The sequence below is a fragment of the Microtus pennsylvanicus genome, chromosome 12 (assembly GCF_037038515.1).
Source record: "Microtus pennsylvanicus isolate mMicPen1 chromosome 12, mMicPen1.hap1, whole genome shotgun sequence".
Lineage (NCBI taxonomy): Eukaryota > Metazoa > Chordata > Mammalia > Rodentia > Cricetidae > Microtus > Microtus pennsylvanicus.
This window is the reverse complement of record NC_134590.1, coordinates 88,573,874-88,593,941: the sequence shown is the minus strand read 5'-3', so window position 1 is coordinate 88,593,941 and position 20,068 is coordinate 88,573,874. Positions and strand designations below refer to the sequence as shown.

At 41.9% G+C, this 20,068-nt stretch overlaps 1 pseudogene; it reads right to left on the bottom strand.

Moving 5' to 3' along the window:
* Positions 1-3,715: 3,715 nt before the first annotated feature.
* Positions 3,716-4,186, bottom strand: LOC142832788 (WAP four-disulfide core domain protein 2 pseudogene; annotated as a pseudogene).
* Between the last annotated feature and the right edge of the window lie 15,882 nt (positions 4,187-20,068).

Below are 20,068 nucleotides of genomic sequence, written 5' to 3'. Positions count from 1 at the left end.
AGAAACCCTGTCTCGAAAATCCAAAAAAAAAACACAAAAAAACCAAAAAGAATCTGTGGGTATCTGTGCAACCAGGTCGCTGAAGCAACGAAGCAGTCGTCATAGCTGTACATGTCTGGGTGGCGGTCACTGAGTCATGGATACTGGGAATTTATCTTCCAGGGACTGGAGTCACAGACAAAGGCTAGTGGGTACCGAGATGGGTACCTAGCATAAAAATGGAGCTTCTTTAGCCATCACACTGCAGATCCAGGCTCATGCTTATAGAACAAGCAATTCATCCTCTGAGCCAGTCCGACCACTTCTTCTTGATGTATAACTGACAAATAAAAACTACATATGGTTAAGGATTATAACTCATGGTGTGGCATATGCATCATGGAATAAACTAACGAACAAATCCAGAGCCTCACAGTTTAGAAAATAAAGAAACAACACTTAAGATTAAAAAAAAAATTAAAAGGTAGGGAATGTGACTGGACACAGGGTAAATATCTGTAAGCCCAGGTCCCAAGAGGATGAGACCAGAGGCTATCAGCTGGGAGGCTGTCCTGGGCTCTGTGGCACATTCCATACCAGTCTGGCCCCAAAGCAGAACCATGTCTCAGAAGAAAGCAAACTGGGGAAACTTCATGAAGTCACATGCCCTCCATGCGCGGTTCGCACTAATCTTTGTATTCTATTAACCTTAACATCTGTGCTACAGAAGCAAGCACTCCTACCCTATTTCTTGTAATTGTCCCCTGTCATCAACAAAACACCAAGTCTGTGACCCAGGGTTTGCAGAGTACCAGAACCCTTTGCTGGGAAGATTGCTTAGGGATTGCTATTACAGTGAGTGACACAAATCGAGGCAACTCACATCTTCCTGTAACCGGTTCTTGAAGTGGATCCCCTAGGCTCTGGGGTGATAGGGCCAAAAGGACGTAAGCTGGAAGAGTTTGCACACCTCATGCAAAGGTGTGTCAGAAGAGAATCACACCAATGCATGGAAACACAAACTTGTGAGGGAGACAGGAGGGAGCAGGAAAGAGGAGGATGGAGAGATTAGAAATTCTCTGAATCCCTGGGTTCGGAGTACATATGGCCGAAATCTTTCCCTCTTATCCCCAGGGATAATATGAGATGCTAACTTCTGTTCTTGGCATAAACGACTAAGACTGAGTGAGATTTTCTGCTCCTTAACTAACAGAAAGACACTTTGCCCATTTCTGAGTAATGCACCTATTTTTAAAGTCAGTCTCACATTTATATTTAGGAGAAAAAAATACTCCGCCTCCCCCCCCCCAAAAAAAAGAGAGAGAGAGAGTAGGCTGAAGTATCTTTAGCTAAATATTTACCTGGAGTTTGAAAATGTGCTAAGTGTGTGTGTCTGTGTCTCTGTGTGCCTGTCTCTGTATGTATCTCTGTGTATGCATGTGTCTCTGTGTGTATATGAATGTGTGTGAGTCTGTGTGTGTATGTATGTATGAGTGTGCATCTGTGTGTCTTTATGTGTGCGTTTCTGTGAAAGTGTGTATTCATGTGTGTGTGTGTCTATGTATATATGCATGTATGTAAGTGTTTGTATATGTATGTGTGTGAGTGGGCATGCGTGTTTCTGTAAATGAATCCGCAATGACAAATATTTACCCTTTTTGACACTGCTGATCAGGAGTTCACACTCAGTAGAGGATGAATAGTTAGCAGCTGAAGGTCCCTTGTCTTAGGCTACCCTCCAAAGGCAGCTAGGGCAGTGTCTGATGTCACTATGTGAACCTGCTCATTTTCACAGTGAAATGGTTGTTACTCGAGTTCCCTTGTGCAAGTACTTACACTGTGCACAAACATCGCCAGAGAACGTGGCAGCCTGGCAGCTGCAGAGACTGAATAGTAGCACCAAGGTCAGCCTTCTCCACGCAGAATTGCTTCTTTTGAACTGACCGGAAGGCCCTCTGTCAGCATAAGTCCGCATCAGCTCCAAGTCCATCTTCTCCGCTATGCGTTCCTTAGACCATCAGGACAAGGCAGTGTAGACTTTATCAAGTCTCCGGGAGCTGTTATCTGGCTGTTCTCATTTGGCCCATTCACTAATACACAGTTTAGAAGTATGAAAAATTTGGGTCTGACACAAGCTTTCATTGTGATAAATCATAGTGATAATATTTGCAAGTTTTATTCTATTTTTCAATAATATGTAAGTGGAATACAGTGTGATATTTGACACATGTATAAGATACGTAATGATAGAATCAAGATAATCAGTGTATCCACCACCTCACATGTCTTCCTTTCTTATACAAAAAGCATTACCAATCATTTCTCCCAGCTGTTTTGGAATGTGTAATAAATTATTGTTAGCTATTGTCACGTCCTATGCACTTCTCAAGCTTCTGCCACAAACGTGTGCTCTTGAGTGGAGTCCCTTTTCTTTGGAGGCAGACTAATTTATTGACATATTAGCATCTGGCTAGCTCCCAGTCACTTGCTTTGCTGGTTGAAAAGAGTAAAAAGGTAATTTAACTCCCAAAAAAAAGTCACTTAGGGGTTCTTTTGATCTACAACAGTAGGCTTCTAGATTCATTGTATTGACCTGCAAGCAGAGCAATAAGCAAAGACCCAATGGGGAATTCAACTGAGTAGTCAAGAATGCAGGGGGGGAGGGGTTTGTTTTGCAGAGACCTGCACCCCATTTACACATAGTATAAGGGCTGAGGAAAGTGGTCTTTCAGGATAGCTGGGTACTAGGCGCTGTGACTTAGGAGCATTTTGAGAAAATGGCCTGAACCCAAACTCAGCAAGGACATGGTGGGATGAAAGGGGGTGGAGTGGGGAAGGGGTGGTAGAGAGGGGTGGCTTTCAGAGGAACATGAGTGGTTATGAACCCCTAAAGTATGGAAACACCAGGGACTTGAAGACAAGAGTTCCTCCCAACTGTCCCAGCATGTCTACCTTTTGGCCAATGCTGCTGTAAGGTTGGCATGATATTTATTACACAACTGTGTTACAGAGTTAATTCAAATCAGGGACAAATGTATAATGTAAAACTCAAAAGCAAGCCACCTACAATATATTAAGCTAACAGTGGCTTCTTGGGGATGGGGATACTTTCTTTGAATATCTTGTCACAGAAGGCTCCATCTGCATAAGCAGACTGTCAGCACTGGTTCCCACAAGCAGCATGCTTGCTTCTCACCACTGAAGATACTGACTGTCCTCTCCTCTCCCAAGGACTAGCTACTTACCCCTGCTGGTCAGCAGCAGAAGCAACCTCTTCCTCGTGTCTCACTGTACCACACAATCTGTGCTGGAAGAGCTGCTTTACTTCTCTGACAGTTACATGAAAGGGGAAAACGTTCTTCGGTTGTGTTTCTTCTACTGACAGAATTTGAGAGTTGAATCCAACCATTCTTCTTCCCAGCATAGAGTTAGGCCTTCATGAACTGTGTCCAGGACTCTACCTGAAATTTGTTCATTCGCCTGAAATGCCCTGGTTCCAAAGGACCAGGTTTGCTGTAGTTTCTGCTACACTTTAATTAGAAAGTATGGCGTTCCAAGGCACTAATTTTCCACCCCTGATGTATGTTGAAATTACCTGGACACATTTTCCCCACAAACTAATGTTTGGACCTTGCTCTAAGACAGCAACTTTTTTCTTTTCTTTTTTCCTAGTGTACTTTTTTTGGTTTTGTAATTTTTTTTTTTCTGAAAGGGAGCTCTTTATTGGTTAGAAAAGGGAGATGCTTTTGCAGGTCCAGGAAGAAACACAAAGACCAGAGGGAAGGGAGGCCCTGGGAATGATGCCAGATGCACGGCCTGGCAGAAGCATTCTCGTCCCATTCCTCAGGCTGGTGGTGACTGCAGCTCAGAATTTGGGTGTGGCACAAGTCATCTTCCCACAGCCATTGCGGCAGCATTTCATGTTTCCAGGACACTGGCTATCCACCTGGAACTGGTCCTCACAGATGCCGAGCTTGGGGAAGTCCACACTGGGTCAGGAGCCCTGCTTTTCAAGGACACCTTCGTCCATGGCCACAGCAGGTGCCGTGGTGGAAACTTGCCCTCCCTCTGATGGAAAAGTAGGGTTGACAGATGAAGAAGTATCCCAGAGCTCTTCCTCAGCCAGTCCTGCACCTGAGAGAGGGGTGGGCAGCAGCAGCCCCAGAAGAAGGCCTGCAGCCGGCAAGCACAGGCAACAGGCAGGCATGGTGTAGGTGCCTTTATTTTATGTTTTTAAAGAGAAAACAAACTATCTTTTTCATTTTACATACCAATTCCAGTTCCCACTCCCTTCCATCCTCCCCTTCCCTTCGTCTAATCCCCCCCCATCCACTCCTTGGAGAGGGTAAGATACCTTGCTTTGGGGAAGTTCCAAGGCTTTCCCTACTATATCTGGCTGAGCAAGGTATCTATCCAAAGAGAATAGGTTCCCAAAAAGCCAGTACAAACAGTAGGGATAAATCCTGGTGCCAATGCCAGTGGCCCGCAGTCTCCCCAGCCACACAGCTGTCACCCACATTCAGAGGGACTAGTTTGGACCTTTTCTCTTTCCTTCCCTGTCTGGCTGGGGTTGGTGAGCTCCCATTAGCTCAGGTAAACTGTTTCCATGGGTAAACCCATCATGGTCTTGACCTCATCCAGCAGTTGATTGAAACAGAGACAGAGAGTTGCATCGGAGCACTAGACTGAGCTCCCAAAGTCTGGTTGAAGAGTGGGAGGAATGAGAATATGAGCAAAGAGGTCAAGACCATGATGGGTTCACCCACGGAAACAGCTTACCTGCCAGTAACCCTTACATGTGACCCAAGAATTTGCTAAAGATGCAAATTTTGAACCCCTACCTCAGATCTAGTGATGCAGATATTATGAAGATGTGTCCAGCAATTGTTTTAGCATCCCTCTGGGTGGTTTAGATGCTCACTAAAACGTAAGACTGTTTGGCATTGGCAAATTAAATTAGAATGCACGAGTAAAACGTATTGCTTCAGCCGCTGATGTACAGCCAGCTTTGAGAGCACCGCTTTGTACAAAAGCCCAAAGGAACTCAAAAGAATTCCCCGTTGACTAAGCCTCCATTCCTTACACCTGGCTGCGCTCCCCACATCCTGATTTAGGTCTCTTTCCGCGAAAGATTAGCAACAACTCAACAGATTTCAGACTTAACTCCAGAACTGATTCCTGGCTTTCGTTTGACTTCATCTTTAAATTCATTACTTATTTGTAAATACCCATGTAAGTAGGCAGCTGGGTCTCACAGCACATGTTCTCAGGGAATTTTTCCCCTAAGAACAACTCAGGAATGTATTACAAATGGAAAAATAGAAGAAAATGAAGTTCTTATACTTTAGAGCAGAAGCTCTCAATCTTGGCTCTATGTTAGAATAAGCTTTAAAACATCTCCTGATGCCCAGACCATATCCCAGACCAATAAAATAAAAACCTCTGGGGTAGGACCCAGACATGCTAATATATTTTACAGCTCCCAGGTGCCTCCAGTTGGCTGGAGATCATACTCCAGCAGGAGAAACTTGCCTGGAAACTTGATCTCGTGTAAGAGAGGAGAACAGCTAAAAGGCATGAGCTAGCTCAGTGCCAGCAAGCCATTAGCTGCACGTACTCGTGTTTGTCCTCTATGCTTTTGAAAAATACCTTCTTCTCTAGGCAGAAGAGAACTGGCCGCATTCGCAGGAATGGAGAGAAAAGCTGTGAAGGAAGTGTGGCACACCCTGATATCCGCTCATCTTGGTGAAGTGTAGGTAAAAGTTTTTAATCTATTTACCTTTGTATGTATTCAATTTTTTTCATAGTTAAAAGTTCAGCCATAGTATTTTCAAAATGAATATATCATTACCAATTTATAGAAATAAAAATAATCAAACTCAGAATGAAGTTGAGGAGAAAAAGCCCAGGGTCTGAGTCCCAGTATTGTGTAAATCATTTGTGTGATACACACCTGCAATCCCAGCTCTCAAGCGGTGAGGGTAGGAGGGTCAGAATTTGAAGGTCATCCTATTGATACAAATTTAAGGTCAATTTTGTTGTATATATTTCTGCTCTTGTTTAAGGTACTGTGTTTGTGCAGCTCACTTAAAAATGTAGTGTATAGTTGAAAAATACAGACTAATAGTCATTTATAATAGTCAAACTTGTAGTCATGTTAGTTAGGTTTTCTAGATGTACAGAGATATATTTCAGATGGATAAGTATACTTTTAATCTTTCAAAGGCATACAGAATATGGTATTTAAAATGTTTTAAGAACAGACTTTTCTCAACAGTGAGACATGTCTGCTTCTAGGAGTACCAATTACTACAGAGAAGTTGATGGGCATTGAAGAAACTCGTTATGGAATTTGCCTTCAATGTGACAAGACTAGCCATTTGGACAAGAAACTTCTCTTGCCTGGACTGCTTGATAGTATACCATATAAACCGGACATGCAGGACCCACAGAAAATGACTGCTGAGCTTGTCTAAAGAAGGCAAGACAGTCCTTCAGGGTTCTGCTTCATGAAAGAGTCTGCCAGACATTCCGCAGGACACAGAAGAAAGTGACTGATAAATTGCTAATATAGGCAGAACTGTCTTTGAAATTTCCTGCTTCATGGAACAGTCTGCCAGATACTATAGGCCTGTAGGCTGAAGATGTTACAGAAAAACTTTGGGTGACTGTCCAGGTAGCATAATGTCTCTAGAGTTTTGGAAGTTGCTTACAATGCACTTCCTGTTAATATTATCTTTCTGGGGTCTTTGAAGAGTTGAATAAAGTTATAGTTTTCCTTAGTTATGATAAAGGATAAATTAGATATAAAACTTTAGACTCACAAAGATAGGATAGATGATAGAGTATTTTCCTTAATTTGTCAAATCTAAATGGACTAAATATTATAAACTATAATTCTTGCTTGATACTCTTTTTGTTATATGTAATTTAAAGTTAAAACCTTCCTTTTCATTTAGAGAGAAAAGGGGAGGTGATGTGGGATGCCCCTTGGTGTGCTGTGAATATAATTTATTACCATTGGTTAATAAAGAAGCTGCTTTGGGCCTATGGCAGGGCAGAATAAAGCTAGGCAGGAAATCTGAACAGAGATATAGAGAGAAAGTAGGTGGAATCAATGAGACGCCATGTAGCTGCCAAAGGAGAAAGGCACCTGGAAATTTACCAGTAAACCAGGAGCCTCGTATTAAAATACAAAATAATAGAAATGGGTTAGCTAAAAATATGCATAAGCTATTGGCCAAGCAGTGTTTTAATTAATATAGATTCTGTGTGATTATTTGGGTCTGAGCAGTTGAGAAACGGATGAGCAGTCTCCACAAACAATCTTCTACTACAAAGCAAGTTTGAGGATGACCTGGACTCTGTGAGGCATTGACAAGGGGGCGGGGAGAAGGAAGGAAGGAAAGAAAGAAAGAAATTTATAACCTAAAAGAAATAGACAAATTCCTAGAAACACACACACTCCCAAAATCACTTCAAGAAGGAGTAACATTTTCTACTACACCTAATGCAACAAAAGGAGCTAAACGGATACTCAAAAGTTTCCCAGAAAAAAAAAAGAAAACTAGACCCAGATTGTTATTGCTTTCTACCAAGCAATCTTCGAGCTATTCCAAAACATAGGCAAGAACCCCAAGAATCTCATGTTACCTTGATATCAAAGTGTTGTGTTGCTTTTCCTGTGAAAACATGAACAAACAGCTCCTTATGCCAGATACAGCACCAATAACAAACCAAAGGAACAAGTCTACACGATTCAAGGCTACTGACAGGAGCACAGCAACTCATAGTCAGCAACAACACTGAAGAAGAACCTCCCCCCTAGCTCTTGCTAACTGCTCATATATCAAACCTGAGTGGCAGGGCTTTGGATGTATGTCCATGGGCTCTTGTCTACCTTTCACAAAGGAATGTGTGCAATTGTGGGGGGATCTTCACACAGGTAATCACAGTTGATTTGTGTGGTGGGACATTTGTAAGCTGTGTGAAAATGTATTGCTGTGATTGGTGTAATAAAAAGCTGAACAGCCAATAGCTTGTCAGGAAGTATAGGCAGGACTTCTGGGCATACAGAGAGCAAGTAGGAGGTGATAATCAAGGTGCAGAGGAGATGCTAACAAGACATCGAGGGAGTCAGATAAACAGAATGGAAAAAAGGTAAAAAGCCGCAAGTCAAAATGTAGATTAATATAAACGGGTAATTTAAGCTTTAAGAGCTAGTGGGACAAGCCTAAGCTAAGGCCTAATTTTCATAATTAATAAGAAGTTTCTGTGTCATTATTTGGGAGCTGGAGGGACAGAGAAAGATTCATTGCAGATCTGATTCTAAGTTGGAAAATATATTATGTTCAAAGGATAAAGTTCCAAACTCAAAGCCAAAGACATTACAAGGGAACTACAGATCAATATCTCTTCTGGAGATGTATACAAATATACTCAACAGAATACTAGTAAATTAATCCAACCACATATAGAAGAAGTTACATGCCATGAACAAGCAACTAGGCCTTATTCAAGGAACACTAGAGAAGCTAAACATAAACAGAATCCATGCAAGCCTGACATAGTGTCATGTACCTGGAAACACAGCATTTGAGAAGCTAAGACAGGAAGATCACTGTGCATTTGAGGCCAGCCTGGGCTATATGCTGAGTTCTAGGATAACCTGGACTACAGACTGATATCCTAATCAACCAAACAAAAAACATCCTTTCATGACAAAACACTTAACAATCTACAAATAGAAGCTTCTATTTGTTGAAGGCCGTGTGTGAAAACTCACAGTCAGCATCATTCTCCGTAGTTAAAAACTCAGAGCATTTCCGCTTATACCAGGAGTAACAGAAGAAAGGACAGCTGCTCTTGTCACTTCTATTCAGCATCCCACTGGGCGTTCTGGAAAGACAGCTCATGCAAGAAAGAGTCATGCAATCAGGAAATAAAGTGTAAAGTTACCTCTATGTGTAGATGGCATAATCCCAAAACTGCCAGAGCTAATAAGCAAGTTTAGCTAAACTCTAAAACAAAAGGCTAACACATAAAACTCAACTGTGTTACTAAATTACCTACAATCTCTAAAGAAAATTAAAACAATCGATTCTACTCACAGTAGCATCAAGAGAACCCAATGATAATGATAAATGTAACCAGTGAGAAGCAGAATAATTCCAGTGTTGTAAACACTACTGAAAGGAATGAAAGATCAAAATAAAGGAGAAGATACGCCGGATTTGTGAGTGGGAAAGCTGCCTGACTGCCTTCATGATCTGCAGTATGTCAAGAACATAACTTTTTATTAAAGAAATTAAAGACCCACTCCTCAAATTTTATATCAAACTCAAATGACCCTAAACAGCAAAAATCGTCTTGCAAAGACAAATCAAAGTCAAAGGACTCCTACAACTCAATCTCAAAACTTATCACCAAGGTGGACTAGAAACAAGACTTCAGAAATAAGGATATGGCAGCTATGGCCAAGTGATTTTTTTATTTTGTGTATAGAGGGTGCACATGCCACAGCACACATGTGGAGGTGAGGGGACGATTGGAAAAGTCAATTCTCTCCTTCACACCATATTGGTCTGCAGACTGAACTCAGGTCATCAGGCTTTGAGGGCGGTGCCTTTAGCCACTGAATTATATCACTAGTTCCCAACTGCTTTTTTGTTTGTTTGTTTTTGTTTTTGGTGGTTTTTTTTGTTTTGTTTTTGTTTTTTAGAGACAGGGTTTTGCTATAGCTTTAGAGCCTCACCTGGAACTCTTGTAGACCAGGTTGACCTCAAACTCACAGATATCTGCCTGCCTCTGCCTCCCAAGTGCTGGGATTAAAAGCATGCACCACCAATGCCTAGCCCCAATTGTTTGTTTTAAGGTACCAAAATAATTCATTCTGGATATGAATAATCTTTTCAAGAAATATGAAATTTGAACAACTGTATATTTTTATGCCAAAGAGTAATATTGGACCCCTGTTCTCATGTTATGTTTTTTATTTTTAATAAATGAGCCAAAGACCTAAATGTAAGAGCTATAAAACTCTCGAAATGAAATAGGGAAAAATCTTCATGGGTTTGGATTTACTAACAGACTCTTAACTATGACAACAAATGCCGAACAAGAACAGCAGCAGACTGAGGAAATGACTGAGGAAATGATGACAGTTGGAGGAAGGTGGGGAGAACTAGGTATCACTATGATAACCAAGATAAGCCAGACTCAGAAAAACAAAGAGCACTTGCTTTCTTCCGTACTGAGACTCTAGAGCAGTGGCTCACAACCTTTCTAATGTTGCAGCCCTTTAATACAGTTCCTCATGTTGTGGGACCCCAACCATGAAATTATTTTCATTGCTACGTCACAATGTAATTTTGCTACTTTTATGAATTGTACTATAAATATCTGATATGCAGGATCTGATATGTGAGCCTGTGAAAGAAAGGGTCATGTTTGACCCCCAAATGGGTCGTGACCCACAGATTGAGAACCACTGCTCTAGTATTGTGAGTGTGTATGTGTGTGGTGGGAATTCACTCAGTGAATAGCCTTTTAGATGCCAGCCCATTAGGGTCTGGTCTGAGGTACTGTAAGCACAGACAGGAAGATGCTTGCCCCCCTTTTGTCCTTTCGCTCCACTGGTGGCCGGTGTTCCATTCTCAACTCCAGCATCCACAGAGCAGAGGAACGCAGAGGCCTTCTATTGTAAGTGATCGCTGATAAACATTTGTTATTCTTTATTATGGGTTCTTGAGGACCTCCTTTATGTGTTGGTGGAGGTCATGACAGTGGAAAGAGACCTTAAAACGGAAAAGATCTTAAGGATGGGGAGGGGAGTGGTGATGACAGAATCTTGTAACATGAAAGCCTCAAGAAAGGAGAAGTATTTGGGAGAAGAGGACCAGCAAGAAGGGACAGAGGACTGGGAGGAGCCAATGGAGGGGGTGGACTAAAAAGTATAATTACATACAAGTATGAAAATGCTACAGGGAAATCCATTACTTTGAATGCTAACTTAAAAACTGATTTAAAGAGTAATTCTATGCTGGCAGATAATAGGATGGAAAACCATTTGAATACATTTACATCTTTTCCTGCTTCCTTATTCTTGCCTTCAAAATAAGATGGCACAGTTCAGTTTTGTCGCCAGCTTTAAGGTGAGCGGATGGGCACATAGCTCATTTATTCAGCCAGCAAATGTTTGGTGAGCATATGGCATGTATAAGCCACCACAAGAGCAGCTCGGGGTACACTGTTTCTTCCCGAGGTCAGGAGGTGATGTAAAGAGGTTCCTTGCATTCTAGTGGGCAACGATATCGGTCTTCACGTTGTCTTTTCAGATACAAACCACAGGGCTTCCTATACACAGGCCCACATTATTTCTCTCTCTGTACAAAAATTGTGCAGTTTTTCATCAGCTACAGTGATCTTTGTGTTTTTCCTTTACTGAGAATGCTGGGGGTAGCAGGGCTAGAGACTGAACCCAGGGCCTTGCACAAGCTGGGTGACTGCTTTCCATCTGAGCCCCAGACCCAGCCCATGGAGGGCTTTGCTTTAGGAGTCCAGATGTAGACAGGTAGGAGCTAAGTAAAGAGATGGGGGAAAAGAGTACCCCATTCTCAGCTGTGAATCTTTCCCAGGGGTTCAAGTCGGAAAGACCAGAGGTTCTCAACCTGTGGGTCACGATCTCTTGAGGGTCAACCAACCCTTTGGCCACATACCAGACATCCAACATATCAGGTATTTACATTATGATTCATGAGAGTAGCAGAATTACAGTTCTGAAATAGCATGAAGATAATTTCATGGCCGGGGATCACTACAACATGAGGAATCCTATGAAAAAGTTGCAGCGCTAGGAAGGTTGGAACCACTGCTCTAGACTCAGACCCTACATCTAAACCTTTTCATTTCTTTCCAAAGTCTCAGATTCATCCTCTCTTCTCCCATTCCATTGCCATTAAGTTTAGGCAAATGTTTTGTTTTCTTGTTTGTCCTAACCTCTCCCAGTAAGCCAAGGCTGTCATCACAAAGTAAGAGAAACTATCTAATTTAAACAACAGAAAATAGTTCCTCGCCATTAAAAACAGCTATCAATTATAGCTTGTGTTCTTTTACTTTATAGAGACACATATAAATGCATATATATATATATATATATATATATATATAGTATTTTGAGATAGGGTCTCTGTAGTGATATTTCATCTGTATTTTAATAAATAAAGCTTGCCTAAAGATTAGAGAGTAAAACAGTCCCACTGGTCAGCCTTATAGACCAGGCAGTGGTGACACACACCTTTAATCCCAGTAGCCACACTAGTTTACTATAGAAACTGGGCAGTAGTGGTGCACGCCTTTAATCCCAGCCCTGGAGAGGAATATAAGACGGGAGGAGACAGCTCTCAGAGAGTCTCATTGTGAGATTCCTGGAGGCAGTATCGCCACTTCGGACTGAGGTAGAGGTGAGATCCAGTGGCTGGCTGTTTTGCTTTTCTAACCTTCAGGCAAACTTTTATTAAAATACAAATGAAATATCACTACAGGGAAGTAGACAGTCCACAACTCCAGGCTTACATCATCTTCTTTGAGAATCTTTGAGAGAGCCCTCTTTCTCCCTTGTGTCTCTTTATGAGTTCCAGAGAAGGACTCTCAAGTTCCTGCTTGGACCACATGTTCAATCCCCAGTCAGTATCTGGGGAAGGGAGAGCTAGGACCAGGTGGGCTTGTGGCATATGCTCACAGGAAGAGCTGTTGTAGGGCTGGGAGAGAAAAAGGGCCGACACCAGCCAAATGAAGAAAGACACAGGCATCGTAGCATCCTGCAGTAGTACCTTTTACTGTTGTTGGTTTTGCTTTATATTTTAAGATAGAGTTTCACGCTGGAGCCCAGGCTGGCTTGAAGCTCGTGGCTATTCTTCTGCCTCAGCTTCCTGAGTACCGGGATTACAGATGTCTACCACAATTCACTGTCCTCATGCACACCTTGCTTTTTCATATATGCAATTCCAAAAAACCCCTTGAATTTAAAGCAACAGTTCATCATCCAACAAAACAATACAGGCTCATTCAGTGACTGTATCGCATTAACACGGGAATCCTGGGGTGTAGGCTGTTCCTCATGGCAGCTGAAGTTTGGGCTCCTTGTGGTCTTATAACACAAATGCTGTCTAAATTTTCTTCCCTAACTCTGAAGTAAGTGCTTTGTGACTCAGTCTTGTTGCCATGAGTCTACACATCTGAAAAGTAAACCATCCCTGCCCATTACATACCAGGGCCATGCTATGTCACCAACCAACCTTTCTGGAGCCTGAGTAGCCCTCAGCTATAAACAGCCACAAGTTTGTCTCCAAGCTGTGGTTTCCTGATGATACAATTCCCTTCAGACCTCAGCTGGATCTTTGCCAGTTTTATACCTGGGGATTTCATAAACCAGTCACCAACATCAGAGATCTCACTTGCCCTTGTAACTTCTGTTTCTTAGCAACAGACCTCAGCTTTGTCCACCCTATAGTCTCTCACCATGGCTCCCACTGGGTAGTGCTTCATTACAGGTATGAACTTTCACTAGTTTAGTAGAGACAATAAAATTGAGACGAAGGGGCAGGGTTCCCTAATTTGGGGGTTCTTGCCAAGTCCCCAATGTGTTTCCTGTCTCCCTCTTTTGTATTAGTTTCGCGTTTGAGGACAAAATTCAGTTTTTCAGAGTGCAGGAAGAACTCCTATGAGACTCTCAGTGCACCTGGGCTACTGGCTGAGTCAGGATGGGCCTCCCTGCTCCTGGGGCCTGATTGCTGAGCACGAGTTTTGGCCCTCTCCTCCTCTTTAGACTGCAGGGTTTCCTCTTTGTTCCAGTCGGTTTGCATTTTCCCCCTTTGGTAGTATGTTCAGAAGAAGGAGGTACCATATTTGACTGGAGCAGAGTAGTGAGCCCCTCTTCTGAGGGGCATCTCTGAACAAAGAGGAGTGGGAACGTATATTGAAGCAGATAAGAAATTGCAGGGTGGTCTTTTAGAGTCTTTTAATTTCTCTAAAAATTTGAAACTGAAACTATAAATCTATGAGTTTAAAAAATTATTTAAAATGACAAAGTGGCCGGGCGGTGGTGGCACACACCTTTAATCTTGGCACTCGGGAGGCAGAGGCAGAAGGATCTCGATGAGTTCAAGACCAGCCTGGTCTAGAAAGTAGGCTCCAGGACAGCCAGGACTGTTATGCAGAGAAACCCTGTCTCGACAAACAAAACATAACAAACAAAGTAAAATGACAAGGTGATCTCAGAACAAAAAGACTCAGAAACAAAGCAAGCAACAGAAGACAGTCATCCAACTTCATCCATTGTCACCATAAGAACACGTGCCAATCCTCTGAGGGTTCAACAGCATCCTCAGTGTGCCTGTTGGAAGTTTCCAAATACTTAACACACAGAATTTCAATTTCAAAAGCACTTTAGACAAGGTCTCATTTAGCGTTACAGTCATCATTTCCATTTACACATGTGTTTTGTTTCCATAACAACATGATTTTAAAGTATCACTTTTAGACTTATAATCACTCCGTGAATATATGTAATCCTAACTTGGGGAATTACTCTCTAGTTAAGAACTTTCTCAACAGCTCACTTGGAAGCCCTCTTATTTGTCAATCTTTTTACATTAGCAGGAAATGGCAAAAGACAGCGCAGAATCCCTGCGTAGCCTCTTCCCAGTACCCCCTAAGGGGACATCTTGTTCAGCCAGGGTTCCCTTGTCAGAGAGGCAATTACCATCTATATGTCATTATTAACTGAATGACAGGCAGCAGGGATTACCAGGTTTCCACTAATATTCTCTTTTCATTCCAGAATCCAAACCAAGAGAGCATATTGCCTTTAGCCTGCTAAATTTTTTAAACAAATTGTGTTTCCAAGTCACTTCCAGTTAAGCTGTGACAATTATGAAGACCATGGCATTTTAATTTTTAATACAAGGTATTCATTGGCAAAACAAAAGAGTTGTCAAGAAGCCACTTGTGCCCTTGCAGGAGGTGGTCTCATCACATGCTAGCTAAATATAGCGCCACACATTCTCCAGGATGTAGTTTACACAGCAATGAGAGTTGGGAGAAGCGTAAGTGTTATAAAAAGCATTTCACCTTTTAATGGAAAGCAATCTTCTTCTTCCTAATTTAATTAGTAGACTTGGGAGTTTACTCCCATGTCAGGCCGTATGAGTAGTGTGAGCATAATTTATTAACGTAAATCTGATGTAACTATCACAGTGTGAGCCACAGAAACCACAAAGACTGCACAACCACCTTCTCCAGGGAGAGGGAAACTTGCCAATAACCTCGGAATGCTATCCCTGGGAGTGACATCGAAAGCTTCCCGGGAGCAGGCAGTGAAATTTACTTTACAGTTTGAAGGGAAGCTGTTATAGCTAAGGGCTGGAGAGATGCGCAGTGGTTAAGAGCTCTTGCAAAGAACCCAGCTTTGGTTCTAGTACCTACGTGGAGCTCACAATCACCTGTAACTCGAGTTCCAGGGATCCAGGGCCTTTTTATAGCTTTCGTAGGCACCAAGAATGCACACGTTATACTCATACATATAGACAAAACATATATACACATAAATAACAATCAAATCTTTTTAAAAAGAAGCTATTACCACTCTGTAGAGACTGTCTTATATTTGAGACTTTTATATTTTTCATTTATAGCGTATTATGTTAGAAATAAATTTCTATTATATTAAAGTAATAATATTTAACTTTAAATTATAATCAAATGAATTTACATGGTTTTATTTTGAGACTAATATTTTATATATTTGGGGCATTGAAACAAAAGAACTCTGGAGAATTCCATTTGACATGTCCTCGAGACTTATTCAACTAACTGCATAATAGAACTTTGCCAGGTATATAGTCCATCTTGTTCCTACCACAAATAATAGCCACCCTTAGGTTCTGTAGCCAGACAGGATCACATGTAAAAGTCTTACCAACCTTGCACTCTTCCCTCACTCTCTCCATCCCAGAAAAAATTTCAAGCCTTATATGAGCTATTTTGTATCGCCTGGATCAACAAAAGGCAGAAAGAATGCAAAGAGAAACAACAAGATATTTTGTCAAGTATTGGAGTATAAAGGAAGGAAGCACAGTATGTATGGACGCTTTCACTAGCGATGTGGTTTTTTGAAAAATAAAGAAGATGGGCAATTCATCGTATTAATTAGAGGAATGAAAAATGAAAAGAATCACATATTGCTTCCTGACCACGTGCTCATAGACACTTACTACAACAGTTGACTATACTCTGCTGTGGGGCAATCCTTTTGTGTACACAGTGAAGATATTTTTCTCTCGTTAGTTTAAAAAGAGCTAACTGGCCAATAGCTAGGTAGAAAGAGGTTAGGCGGGAGAGCCAGACTGAGAGAACACTGAGAAGAAGGAGGGCCATCGCCAGCCAGAAGCAGAGGAGTGCAGAGTCACCAGCCAGAAGCAGAGGAGGGCAGAGTCACCAGCCAGAAGCAGAGGAGGGCAGAGTCACCAGCCAGAAGCAGAGGAGGGCAGAGTCACCAGCCAGAAGCAGAGGAGAGCAGAGTCACCAGCCAGAAGCAGAGGAAACGGGATGAATATGCAGTGCTGGAAAAAGGTACTGTTACATGGTAGAGCATAGATAAGAAATATGGACTGATTGAAGTTGTAAGGTCTAGTTAGTAATAAGCCTGAGCTATCTGCTGAGCATTTACAATTAATAATAAGTTTCTGTGTGGTTAATTGGGAGTTGGTTGGCAGGACAGAAAAGTTCAACAATATTTTAGACACTACTATCATGAATATTGGCACAAATTAAGCAATGTCTAATTGATCTCTGAGCCTATTTCAGTGAAACCTCCTTGTAGTTTTCTGACTCCCCTTCCTCAACTCCTGCACGAGACAGGGACTTCTCTCTCTTAGGAACAAAGAAGACCAATTACTTCCTCTTATTTCCATTGTCCTAGTTTGGTTCCTGTTTTGTGATAAACACCAGGGTCAAAAGGAACTTGGGGAAGAAAAAGTTTATCTCACCTTTCAACCCTGAGGTCTTTATCCAGCACTGAGAGAAGTCCTGGCAGGAACCTGGAGGCAGGAACTGTAGCAGGGACCATGAAAGCGTGCTGTTTACTGGCTTGTTTTCCCTGTCCTGTTCAGTTTGTTTCCTTATACAACCCGAGGTTAGCACCGCTAACAATGAGCTGGGCCCTTCCACATTAATAATTAATTAAGAAAATATCCCACAGACTTGCCTACATGCAGATCTCATGGAGGCCTTGTCTCATTTGGGGTTTCCTCTTCGCAGATGAGCTTAGTTTATGTCAATTTGATTTAAAAACAAAGAAAGAAAAGAAAAAAACAAAAACAAAACCTAACCAGTGTGTTATGTAATATTTATTTAACCAATTTAACCAAGCAAAGCTTCCTTACATTTCATGCTACATTTGCTGACTATGTAAAGATATGTTGATTTGCTTTAATTAACATTAACCCCGGGCTCACAGAGGTGGGATTAACAACTGGTTGACCAGAAGTAGAAGGAAGGAATTTAGTGTGGGTGTTTTAGTTAGGGCGGTATGGATGGGGTGGGTTCCGGGTCACCAGCAAAGAGAGAAAGTTAGCCAGTTGCTATTCTAACTCTCGGAGCCACTAGTAGTTGTAAGTGTAGCCACTGTGCCGAAGGTGAACCGCCAGCACACTCGTGTCAAAACTTACTGCATTGTTGCCTCCTCGGTAACCCTGGGCTTCTCATCTTTACAGCTCTATGTAAAGTCACAGTGGTAAGGGTTGAGCTGTGTACCATTAATTTATTTGCTGAAATCCTAGCTCTACTACTTCAGAAAGGGCATTTGCAGACAGTGCCTTGAAAGAGGCAATTTGGCTAAAATGAGGCCACTTGGGAAGTCCTAATCAGAATGACTGGTATCCTTGAAAAAAGAGAAAATTTAGACACATGGCGCCCAGAAACATTCATAGAAGAAACCAAGCATGTGCCACCATGATCTTCTAATTCCCAGAGCTATGAGGATAAGTTTTTACTGTTCAAGCTGCCCAAACTGATATTTTCTTATGGCCTCAGTAAGTCAATGAAGTCATTGAAAAGTTACAATTGAAAAAAGCTTTAAAAGTGACAAGAGACGGACCTTGGTGCAAGAGTGGACTGATGTTATGAGAGTAACCAGTCACTTTGTAATTGGATTTAAAGCCTACTCTGTAGGAGGATATGCTTGCCTGGTCCTGGAATCTGGCCAAGAACCCATGGCTAGAGAGCACATACACCCTAGAAGCTTCTGCTATTTTGCTAATGGACACAGAACCAAACTGCCTACCTCTACACTCATCTGTTAATGCAGCCCAAAGACCTCTTCAGAGAAGTTTCTTTGGATGGCAGTTAGCGGAAAAACTCACAAGTGGCCAAAGTTGAGAGAAAAAGTGTTTGTAAGGCACTCTGCTGCAAAGCTAGATCACACCCTTCCACAATGCTCAGAGAAGAGAGGGCAGGAAGACAACAGGAATCAGAGGTTGGTGTGGGAGGTCCTTCTGTCTGTGTGTTGCTTTTATTGGTTAATAAATAAAGAAACTGCCTTGGCCTGTTGATAGGGCAGAACTTAGGTAGGCAGAGAAAACAGGACTAATTGCTGGGAGGAAGAAGGCAGAGTCGGAGAGAAGCCATGGATCCACTGCCGGAGATAGACGTGTTGAAACTTTGCTGGTAGATCATGACCTCGTGGTGATGCACAGATTAATGGAGATGGGTTAAATTAAGATGTAAGAAATAAGCTAATAAGAAGCTAGAGCTAATGGGCCAAGCAGTGATATAATTAATACAGTTTCTGTGTGATTATTTTGGTTCTGGGTGGCCAAGAGGAACAAGCGGCTCCCTTCTCCAACAAGAGGTCAGGGAGGATTAGAATGAAAAGTTTCAGGACATGGGAGGAGTGATACATGCATGAACTCCCAGCATCTGCTGTTGCCCGCATATGATCAAGTTAGCAGATATTCCAACATGGAGAGGAGGGGCTTACAAATCTTGTCCCTGGTAGAGGAACTACTGATAGCTGATGGCCTCCAAGGAAAGAAAAGTTATCTGCCAAAAGTGTGTAGTTATATCTAGTCCCGTGGGATGGAACCATACCCTTGAGCACATGGGAAGCCCAAATCAAAACCCGTGGACCATTAATAAAAAGGACATGGAGTTGGGGGCAGATCTGAGAGGAGTTGGGAGGACTGGGACTCTAAGTATGACCATAGTACATTGTACCATGTATGAAATTCTCAAAAATTAATAGAATATGTTAAAAAAAGTGGTACTGATCATGTATAACTTGTAATTAGTATGTAGATATTTTATAAATTATGTATATGGTAAGCTTTAGGAACATGTGTGCATATTCATGTTGTTACTAAGTTTCACAGATGTTGGTTTCTTTGTGTGTTTAAGTGTGGAGAATTTCAGGGCCTGGGAGATGACTCAGTGAACAAGAACACTTGCCTTGCGAGGGTAAAGACCTGTGTGCAAATCTCTATCACCCATGTAAAAAGCTAGGTTTGATCATGAATGCTTGAAACCCCAGCACTGGGGTGTCAAGGCTGATGGGTCCCGAGAGCTCACTGGTCAGTCAGCCTAGCTGAAACAGTGAGCTTCTGGTTCAGTGAGAGCACCTACCTCAAAATCACAGGTTAGACAAGAGTAGAGAGGACACCAGATATTTTGTTCTGGCCTCTGCATAGGTTCACACATTTGTGTTCATGATGATGTATAACACACAATAATGCACACACACACTCACTTCATATATTTTAATATTCCAATTATTTGGGGCTAGAGAAATGGCTCAGCAGTTAAGAGTACTGGCTGTCCTTCCACAGGACCCAGATTTTATTTTCATCACCCACATAGAAGTTTACAACTATCTGTGACTCAAGTTCCAGGGCACACAGATGTATGTAGAGGCAAATCACCCACACTGTTAAAATAAAATAAAAAAACAACTTTTTAAAGATGCCAAAACCCAGGAAGAAAATCATGGTTCTAGCTTTAGTTTTTCAACTACTTTTTCATATTTTTTACTTTTTGT